Below are 11136 nucleotides of genomic sequence, written 5' to 3' on the forward strand. Positions count from 1 at the left end.
TTACTGTAGCTTTGTAGTATAGTCTGAAGTCCAGGAGCCTGATTCCTCCAGCTCCATTTTTTGTTCTCAAGATTGCTTTGGCTATTTGGGGTCTTTTGTGTTTCTATACAAATTGTGAAATTTTTTGTTCTAGTTCTGTGAAAAATGCCATTGGTAGTTTGATAGGGATTGCATTGAATCTATAGATTGCTTTGGGTAGTATAGTCATTTTCACAATGTTGATTCTTTCAATACAAGAACATGGTATATCTCTCCATTTGTTTGTATCATCTTTAATTTCTTTCATCAGTGTCTTATAGTTTTCTGGCAGGTCGATTCTTAACTACTGCACCACCAGGGAAATCCCTGGGAAGCTTTAAAATATATTTTTTGCCCAGAACTAGCGCTTAGAAATTCTGATTGAATTGACCCAGAATGCAGCCTGGGCAAGAGGATTTTTAAAAGCTCCCCAGGTGATTTTGAGTGCTCAGCCAGGGTGGAGACCCACTGGCTTCTGAGATAGATGTGATGATCCTGACACTCCTTTTACAGCCAGAGAACTGAGGCACAGAGAAATTAAGTAAGTAGCCTAGGGTCACACAGCTAGTGAATAGTGGAGCAAAGATTTGAACCCAGAAAGTCTGGTTTCAAAGCTTCATGGAAAAAAAAAAAAAATCAATTGGTCTCAGTTCATTTCCCCAGTGATGGAGAGCTATAAGCCAGCTTTCTTCTGAGACAGACACTGAAGGCCCCTTGGGCACAGGATATTTTTAACCTAGAGAAGCCAGTGATTCTTGCAGACAGCCTGCAGGGACTTACACTGGGAAGATTGTTTGGGGGCTGGTGGACCCGTTCCCTGCTGAGATACTCCTCAGAGTCCAGCTTTTCTGTCCCCTGGAGCCAGTAGGTCCAGGCTGGCTTGGGCGACAGGGTGGGAGGGGGTGGGGTGGGGGTTGGCTCCATCTGGAACTGATGTTTCCAAGGATATTTCCATACATGGTGGAAGGGGAGAGGGTCAGGATTACCTCACCCAAGCCAGCCCTTTCTCTCTGCTTTCTGCCTGGAAAGGAGCTAGAGAACAACTAATTGTTGGAAATGGATATGAATTCACCCTCCTCCTTCTTCCCCTCCCTAACCCAGAAGAGTCCTGTGAAAGCCGCAGCGCTTCAAACGTACACATCGAATATTCTCCAGACGCTCTCCTATGTGGCTTTGTGGGAGAATACACAGTACAGTCTTGGGGGACCCAACTTGGGAGCATCTTTTAAAATACAAAATATGGGGAATTCCCTGGTGGTCCAGTGGTTAGGACTCCATTTTCACTGCTGAGGCTGCAGGTTCAATCCCTGGCTGGGGAACTAAGATTCCACAAGCTGCACGGTGCGGCCAAAAAAAAACAAAAAAAATTAAAATGCAAAATGTGAATGGTTTTTGTGCAAGCAATCTCACCTACAGAAATTTCCCCTAGAAACAGCACACTAGTAGGCAAAATTCCCCCCAAAAAACCCTATGAGTAGGCAAAGATGCACATCCAAGGATGTTCATCATAGCATTGCTTATAATGGAGAAAAACTGGAAACAACCCAAATATCCATCCATAGGGATTGGTTAGCTGAAGTGGGATATATCCATATGGGAAGAGGGGAGCTATATGCTGACATGGAAAATAGGTCCACCATATATTAGTTTAGCAGAAAGAAAAAGGAAATAGTAGAACTGAATGTAGAATATAATCCAATGTTTGTTAATAATTAGGTTGACACGTAAATAGAACAATTTGGAGGAATAATCTCACCTATCTGTGGCTATTTTCTCTAGCCATGGAGGTGGGATTATGGTGATCTTCAACTGTCACTGCTGCATATATATAATGTTTGGATTTTATATACCAACATGCAGTAATTTTACAACCAGAAAAAAATTAGGTTGTGAAACTGAAACCAATAATTTGTAAAAATCACATGGATCCATTTGAAGATGTGTTAATTTTACGTTCTGTGAATTTTACTTCAATTAAAAAAAAAAAAGTAATTGTAACTCAAACTATCCAGACAAAGAAAGATTCCAGTAGAGCTGAGAGCAAAATATCACATGTATATTCTATAAATTTTACCTTTAAAAAAATTGTTTTGCTTTCCTTAAGTTTTTTGTTCATATTTTTGGTGGTTTAAAAAAATATATATTTATTTATTTTATTTATTTATTTTTAAAGGCAAATCCATTTATTCATTATTTTTGGCTGCATTGGGTCTTTTGCTGCACGCGGGCTTTCTCTAGTTGTGGTGAGTGGGGGTTACTCTTCATTGTGGTGCACAGGCTTCTTATTGTGGTGGCTTCTCTTGTTGTAGAGCACAGGCTCTAGGCACGGGGGCTTCAGTAGTTGCAGCACACGGGCTCAGTAGTTGCAGCGCGTGGGCTCTAGAGCGCAGGCTCAGTAGTTGTGGCGCACGGGCTTAGTTGCTCAGCGGCATGTGGGATCTTCCCAGACCAGGGATCGAACCCATGTCCCCTGCCTTCACAGGCAGATTCTTTTTTCTTTTTTTTTTTAAATTTTACGTCATTTTAATTAATTAATTAATTTTATTTTATTTTTGACTGTGTTGGGTCTTTGTTTCTGTGCGAGGGCTTTCTCTAGTTGCAGCGAGCGGGGGCCACTCTTCATCGCGGTGCGCGGGCCTCTCATTGTCACGGGCTCTCCTGTTGTGGAGCACAAGCTCCAGACGTGCAGGCTCAGTAGTTGTGGCTCACGGGCCTAGTTGTTCCGCAGCATGTGGAATCTTCCCAGACCAGGGCTCGAACCTGTGTCCCCTGCATTGGCAGGCAGATTCTCTACCACTGCGCCACCAGGGAAGTCCCTTGGTGGTTTTTCCATGCTTTTCTTACTTGTATGCTTACAAATGAGTCATTATTTTACTTACTTGCTATTATAAATTCTAAGAAAATCACACACACACACACACACACACACACACACACACACTCACATGAGTGTTTGCCAGAGCATCATCTGACTTTCCAATCAATACAAAATTTGCCATGGGAGGGAGCATTCATGTTCTGTCTCCTCCAGGCCTGTTTTGACACCCAGATTATTCATCTTGGCAACCAGCTAAGATGAAAAGAAATGGTTGGAGTGCATTTTCAGACCACACTATCAAGGAAATTTTTAGCTCCTTGAAATTTCAGCCTCTGGGTAGCACACGTCGGCTCCTCTTGTAGTTCCCACAATCATAGTGGGGTCTTCAGGAGGCCTCTTTGGGTAGTTATCACTGACCCCCTCTTTCCATCATATTTGCTCAATTGTAATACATTGGCTCCACAGGGGACTCTTCTTCCCTTTCCTGGGACCACAGGTCCTGAACACAGGATATTCCTTGGTCCCAGCAAACCTACCCTAGGTTCCAGAGAAGAAGTGACATTAATTTATCTTACTTAGTCATATTTTGATGACTGATCAGGAAGTGGTTTAAGGGAGTAGTTGTGGAGAGCAAAGGGCTTTTATTACCAAATGTCAAGGATTGTTCATTCCACATATTACGGATTACATAGGGGAAAGTGCACTTTTACAATAGAGAGAGAGCAGTTACTGCTTTACTCTGGCGCTTAAACTCATCATCGATTATAGTGGCAGATGCAATACAAAGTTCACAACACCATCTCTGAAGTTCTGTTGAATCGAATCAAGCTGTGGTCTTGGTTACAGGAAATAAAGGGAACACAATCAGTGAAGTTGGAATGTGAGGCTTCTACACGATAACTGTCTTGCACTCTTCAAAAAATCAGTGTCATGAAGGAAAGAAAAAAGGCAGCGGGGGCGGGGCGGGGGCTTCCCTGGTGGTGCAGTGGTTAAGAATCCGCCTGCCGATGCAGGAGACACGGGTTGAAGCCCTAGTCCGGGAAGATGCCACATGCCGTGGAGCAACAGACACCGTGTGCCACAATTACTGAGCCCACGTATGGCAACTACTGAAGCCCACGCGCCTAGGGCCTGTGCTCCGAAGCCACCGCAATGAGAAGCACGCGCACCGCAACGAAGAGTAGACCCCACTCGCCGCAACTAGAGAAAGCCCGCGCGTGGCAACAAAGCCCCAACTCAGCCAAAAATAAATAAATAAATGAATTTATTTAAAAAAATAAGTCAGGGGCACTTGCCTAGATGTTTTTAAACTGCAGGTGGAAAATAAAATGGAAATGGAAAGCCACTCTGGAAGATAATTTGGCAGCTTCTTACAAAACTAAACATGCAACTGACTATACGACCCAGAGAATTAAAAACTTACACTCATACAAAAACTTGTACAGAAATGCTCTTAGCAGCTTTATTTATGATAGCAAAATACTAGGAACAATTCAAATGTCCTTCCATGGGTGAATGGTTGAACAAACCCTGGTACTTCCATATAATGGAATACTACTCAGCAAGGAAAAAGAATGAGCTAGTGATAACATGCAACAACCTGGATGAACTGCAAGGACATATTGTTTGATGAAAAAAGTCAATCTCAAGAAAATCACATACCGTAGATTCCGTTCATATAAAATTCTAGAAAATGCAAACTAATCTATAGCAACAGAATGGGGGAGGGGTAGTGGGGAGAGATGGAAGGGAGGGATGGATTGCAAAGGAACACCAGGAAACTTTGGGGATTAATGGATGTGTTCGCCAGCTGGTTTGCAGTAATGGTTTCATGGGTGTATATGTTTTCAAAACTCATCAGATCGTAGGCTTTAAATATGTGCAGTTTATTGAATATCAATTATGCTTCAGTAGAGCTGTTTGTAAAAAAAAAAGGAATGGGGAGAATGGTTTCTGTAAGAATTAAATGAAATAAAGCATATTAAGCACTTTGCGTGGAGTCTGGCATATGAAGTAAGCACTTCATGTGGAGTCTGGCACACAGTAAGTGCTCGCTAGTGGGTGGTGTTGGAACTTGTCTGGTCTCCTGGATGGCTCCATCACATCCCCCTGTTTATTTTCTTTAAAACATTGAAATAATCTGTAATTATTTTGTTTATCTGTGGTTTCAAAACGGTGAGTTCCCTGAAGCAGAGACTGTGTCTGATTTGCCGCTAGGGCGGTTTTCCACAGTTTGCTGCTTTGAATCAGTAGATGCTATCCCACCACTTTCGCCCTTACAAGCCACATTCTTTTGCTAGAGGACAGGTTTCATGGGTGGTGGCCTAAGCAGGTCCAGCTGGATCTGCCATGCCCAGGAATAGGACTCGTCAGGCCTTCTGTCCGTGGACACGCCTGGTCTTTCTAACAGGACAAGACTAGAGGCAGCCGGTATAGTGGAAAGCAGCACCCCACTAAGAGTAAGAGGATTTAATTCCAAGCGCAGCTGTGCCCAGGACTCCACAGTGGGACCTCAAAAAGTCTACCGTATCCGTTCCCGCTGGTTGCTTTAAAAAGAAATATTTGGATGAGATATTTTCAGATACCCGTCCGTTCCTGCGAACCTGTGACCCTCTGAAGAGTCTTGTCCAATTTGGTTGTAATGGAAGCGTAGTTGGTCGCTTGGTAACTGTGACCTTCCAAACCGCAACTATTGCAACCAAAACTACTTTTGGTGCATTGGGGAACCTTAGAGCTGCGATGTTACTTACGGAAAAAAAAAAAATGCAACCCAGTCCCTTCAACCGCAAGTACATTCAGAGACGATAAACACCAAACAAGCTCGCCCCCCATCTTTTAACAATTAAAACAAACAAACACAGCAAGCGAAAAACTGCGAAAAAAAACACCACAATTCCGAGAGCCCTATCAACTACAAAAAAAAAACAAAACGTTGAACGAACAGCTGTTTTTAAACCTGCAACGTTCAGTCTCCGTAGAGACTGTCAAAAATTGCCAATGCCGACTATATTTCAAGTCGTCATGGCGGGGTATTGGGAAAAGTTTTCAATTAGCAATAATCGCGCCTCGGATAAACCTCATTGGCTACGATACTGCCACTGCGCAAAGCTAAAGAACGTCAGCGCGCACCTAGCTCCCCCATGGATGACAGCTGCCTTTACTATGAGGGTGAGTGACTGACGACGAGTTGGGAGATATGAAGCATTTCCCAGCTAACATTCTTATTTAAGGCCAGTGTGCGCGATGAGCTGCTGGTTTTTTGGAGCATCTGTTGTCGCACCCTAATCTTTTGGAAATAAAAACGCCTTTCGCTAAGGACGCTGGGGAATTTTATGCAAATTACCATGACATCACCAAGACCATCCGCTTGAGACTCGCGTTCTAAGAAACAGCGGCAAAAAAAAAAAAACAAAACAGTAATCCGACACCGGACAACGAGGTGGCCGTGTGGGTATTGAAACCAGAAAAAAATGAATTACAATCTCACTCGTCAATACACCTAAGACAACAACTAACACGCAAGCATAAACAACGAACAAGTAAAACTGGTTAATAGGTATGAAACGAACCATTTCCACGAGCTAATCGTTTATGTTTACACTAAAACCGAAAACGACGGAACCACATGCCACAAATTATCAACCAGGGAACCCACTACTTATGGACAGCGAGTATTTGGAGACGGGGTAGTACACTATTGGTGACTTCGGATTCCTAGCGTAACTCTTCGTAACTTCAGAGTGACTATAAACCATACTACTTTTAAACCTGTATCACTCAGTCTCCGTAGAGACTGTCAAAAATTGCCAATGCCGACTGTATTTCAAGTCGTCACGGCGGGGTATTGGGAAAAGTTTTCAATTAGCAATAATCGCGCCTCGGATAAACCTCATTGGCTACGATACTGCCACTGCGCAAAGCTGAAGAAAACCCGCCCCTCCTCATCGTTCCCAATAAGCAAGGTTCCTATTACAGAAAGGTGAGTTGGAGCCTCAGGGCAAAACACTTAATTATTAATGGGATGAAAATTGTACAACCATATTAAGATGTCTCGGAAATATATAAGCTGTTTCTCAGTATTCAGTTGCTTGATTTCACTTACATTTGAGTGAAGAATGAAGCAAAGCATTGTGGGAGGGAACATGCTAATAAACTTAATTCAGACTATAAATTGGGGAGCATGGGAAATGTGCTCAGTGTAAGGGTGCTGTGGTAAAATGTACATAACGTAAAATTTACCATTTGAACCATTTCTAAGTTCAGCAAGCATCACCACTGTACATCTCCAGAGCTTCTTCATCATTCCAAACAAACTTCCCATTAAATACTAACTCCCCGTTCCTTTCTCCCACAGCCCCTGGCAACCTCTATTCCACTTTCTATAAATCTAACCTCATTGGCTACGATACTGCCACTGCGCAAAGCTGAAGAAAACCCGCCCCTCCTCATCGTTCCCAATAAGCAAGGTTCCTATTACAGAAAGGTGAGTTGGAGCCTCAGGGCAAAACACTTAATTATTAATGGGATGAAAATTGTACAACCATATTAAGATGTCTCGGAAATATATAAGCTGTTTCTCAGTATTCAGTTGCTTGATTTCACTTACATTTGAGTGAAGAATGAAGCAAAGCATTGTGGGAGGGAACATGCTAATAAACTTAATTCAGACTATAAATTGGGGAGCATGGGAAATGTGCTCAGTGTAAGGGTGCTGTGGTAAAATGTACATAACGTAAAATTTACCATTTGAACCATTTCTAAGTTCAGCAAGCATCACCACTGTACATCTCCAGAGCTTCTTCATCATTCCAAACAAACTTCCCATTAAATACTAACTCCCCGTTCCTTTCTCCCACAGCCCCTGGCAACCTCTATTCCACTTTCTATAAATCTGGCAACTCTCAGTACCTCACGTAAGAGAATCACACAATTGTTTGACCTTTTGTGTCTGGCTTATTTCATACCTTGTTTTTAAGGTCCATCCATATTGTAGTATGTTTCAGAATTTCGTTCCTTTTTGTGGCTGATATTCTACTATATGGAATTTTGTTATCCATTTATTCTTTGATTGACAGGAGGTTGCTTCTACCTTTTGGCTATTGTGAATAATGCTTCTATGAACATTGACATACAAGTATCAGTTTGAGTCCTTCTTTTCAATTCTTTTGTGTATATATCTAGAAGTAGAATTTCTGGATGATGTGCTTCTGGATGATGTGCTATGTTTAACCTGAAAGGGTTTTCTGTGGACATCTTAATTCAGAGGAGAGAGGCTATTTCTACAGTTCATGAGTTTGAAGTAATTTTCACTGTTACTGGCTCGGCAAGTGGAAAGCTACTAGAAACCTATATCTGAACTTGTTTCAGCTCTGAGCTGTACTCTCCAAAAGACTTTTGGTTTTTGCTACTCACTAAGATGCAACTAGTACTCTGAGAAAATATTTCCCCCAAAATTTCATTATGAAAAATTTCAAACATGAAACGTTCAAAGTATTGCTCACTGAACATTTATGTAGTCATCAACTAGATGTAAAAATGACATAAAAAGGCCTATTTGATGCTGATGTGTAGTTAATTTTTTTTTCCACAGCCATAATTGGCAGGGTAGGAAAAAACAGCAGAGAAAAAGAAAGGCTAACAGTCTGATTAATTTAGAGTATTTGATTTTGATCCAACCAAGGACTTTGTCATTAATTCCTAGTGCGGTGGAGTTGTGAGAAATAAAAAGACTAGGGTCATCCAAAGAACTTCTCAGCCCTTGAGAATGTCTCGATTGGGTGGCTCATTACACCCTGTCAGTAGCTATCAAGGGAAATTGTTTCACCAGCTGTCTTGGATGACTTCATCTTCCACAGATGACTTCCCAGCACTAAGAAAAATAGAAAACTCAGCTAACTTCTCCCCAGAACATGAAATTCTTTGGGGCCTAAAAGCACAATAATCCTGTGTTCCTGGCCAGTCTTTTAATGATGCTTATTCCACTTGAAAAACTGGAAAAATAATGTGGCTCTGAAGTTTTCCATAATAAAATTTGCCTGGGATTGGGGGTAGTGTCATGTTTTGACATTTCCATAGGTTTTAATCAAACACCCATGTGTGCAGAAAATATTCTGGATTACAATTTTGTTTTCTTTTTTAAAAATTTATTTATTTATTTATTTATATTTATTTTTGGCTGCACTGGGTCTTCGTTGCTATGCACGGGTTTTCTCTAGTTGCGGTGAGCGGGGCCTACTCTTGTTGCAGTGCACAGGCTTTGCATTGCGGTGGCTTCTCTTGTTGCGGTGCACAGGCTCTAGGCACGGGGACTCAGTAGCTGTGGCTCGTGGGCTCTAGAGAGCAGGCTCAGTAGTTATGGCGCAGGGCCTTAGTTGCTGCGCGGCATGTGGGATCTTCCCGGACCAGGGCTCGAACCCGTGTCCCCTGCACTGGCAGGAGGATTCTTACCCACTGCACCACCAGGGAAGGCCTATAATTTTTTGAGTTCATAAAAGTTCCCAGTCTACATTTTAAAAAATTAATTTATTTGTTTTTATTTTTGGCTGTGTAGGGTCTTCTTGCTGTGTGCGGGCTTTCTCTAGTTGCAGCGAGCCAGGGCTACTCTTTGTTCCGTGGGCGAGCTTCTCATTGTCGTGGCTTCTCTTGTTGCAGAGGATGGGCTCTAGGCGCGCCGGCTTCAGTATTTGTGGCACACAGGTTCGATAGGGCAGGCTCAGTAGTTGTGGCGCATGGGCTTAGTTGCTCCACAGTGTGGGATCTTTCCGGGCCAGGGATCGAACCCGTGTCCCCTGCATTAGCAGGCAGATTCTTAACCACTGCACCACCAGGGAAGCCCCGCAGTCTATATTTTAATCCTTTTTTGTTTTTCCCCAGCCAATGTGGTCAGGTTAACTAAGGTACAAAAGACTCATGTCAGGTGGTTCTCTGAGCCCAGTGACCTATTTGAGGTGTGGCTAGAGGTATTGCTCCCAAACTACTGAAATGGGTTACTTTACCAATATTTACTGCTATGCATTCAATGAGAGTCAGACTCTGACTCCAGCTTTCATACTACTCCTCTGGGCTTCAGTTTTATTTGTTTGTTTGTTTGTTTGTTTTTGGAGGCACCGAGCGGCTTTCGGGATCTTAGTTACCCGACCAGGGACTGAACCTGCGCCCTCGGCGGTGAAATCTCGGAGCCTAACCACTGGACCTCCAGGGAATTCCCCTCACTTCATTTTAAAATGGAGGAAGTGGTTCCTTAGAGTGGTCTTCAAGGTCAGTGCTAGCTGTTTTAGAACATATCCTTTGATATGTTCTAAAACACTTAGAAATCGATGTCTTATTTAGGCAATGCTACAGATCAGTGGTTCTCACTGGCTACATATTAGAAACAACTGTGAGGTTTGTAAATCGACTTGGTGCCCAAGTGTCTCCCCAGACCAATTAAATCAGAATTTCTGGGGGTAAGACCCAGGCATTGTGTTGGTTAATTTAGTAAAAACACAAGATGAGAAATAAGGGACTTCCCTGGTGGCGCAGTGGTTAAGAATCAGAATCTGCCTGCCAGAGCAGGCGACATGGGTTCGAGCCCTGGTCCGGGAAGATCCCACATGCTGCGGAGCAACTAAGCCCATGTGCCACAACTACTGAAGCCGGGGCGCCTAGACCCCGTGCTCCGCAACAGTAGAAGCTACCACCATGAGCAGCCCTCACACCACAACGAAGAGTAGCCCCCATTGGCCGCAACTAGAGAAAGCCTGCACACAGCAAGGAAGACCCAACCCTGAAGACCCAACCACGAAGACCCAACGGAGCCAAAACAAACAAACAAAAAGATGAGAAAATTGGAGAAGCCACGTGGGTAAACACATTAGTCCCTGTATATTATATCGCGCTTTAATTGTTCATTTTAACTGTAAAAACAGTTTTTCAGCTATTTGTGAATGTATTTCTTCACAACTCACTGCAAGGTGGGAACTTGATTCCGTTTCCATGAGTGGAAAGTTTCGGAAACACTGAAGTTGAGGATGAGTCAAACCTACATCCATTACTAAAGCTTCTAAAGAATGAATTCCTAAGTTAACGCTGTTTGGATGTACTATTTTGCACTCAGAACATTGACATCCAAGCTCTAACCGCTTCTCTCTCAGAGATGATGGCTTAGTAGACGGCTGCACATCGCGTACCAGGGTTCGAAGCCTCTGACCACAAAAGGCCAAGGGGGGCGCTACTGGACAATCTGGGTCCCTCGATTGTGAAGCCCAGAGGATTGTGGGACTTGTAGTTTTTCGTGCATCATTTCAGGTTAATGAACTACA

The 11136-nt window shown here is 43.0% G+C and overlaps 2 non-coding genes across 2 annotated transcripts; both read right to left on the bottom strand.

The window, feature by feature from the left end:
- Positions 1 to 5805: 5805 nt before the first annotated feature.
- On the bottom strand, positions 5806 to 5946 carry LOC112064116 (U4 spliceosomal RNA). Its single transcript, XR_002891369.1, has one exon. It is a non-coding gene; the product is annotated as a U4 spliceosomal RNA (small nuclear RNA).
- Positions 5947 to 6617: 671 nt separating this feature from the next.
- LOC112064117 (U4 spliceosomal RNA) lies at positions 6618 to 6758 on the bottom strand. The gene has a single exon (XR_002891370.1). It is a non-coding gene; the product is annotated as a U4 spliceosomal RNA (small nuclear RNA).
- Positions 6759 to 11136: the final 4378 nt, after the last annotated feature.

This window comes from Physeter macrocephalus, chromosome 19 (assembly GCF_002837175.3).
Source record: "Physeter macrocephalus isolate SW-GA chromosome 19, ASM283717v5, whole genome shotgun sequence".
NCBI lineage: Eukaryota > Metazoa > Chordata > Mammalia > Artiodactyla > Physeteridae > Physeter > Physeter macrocephalus.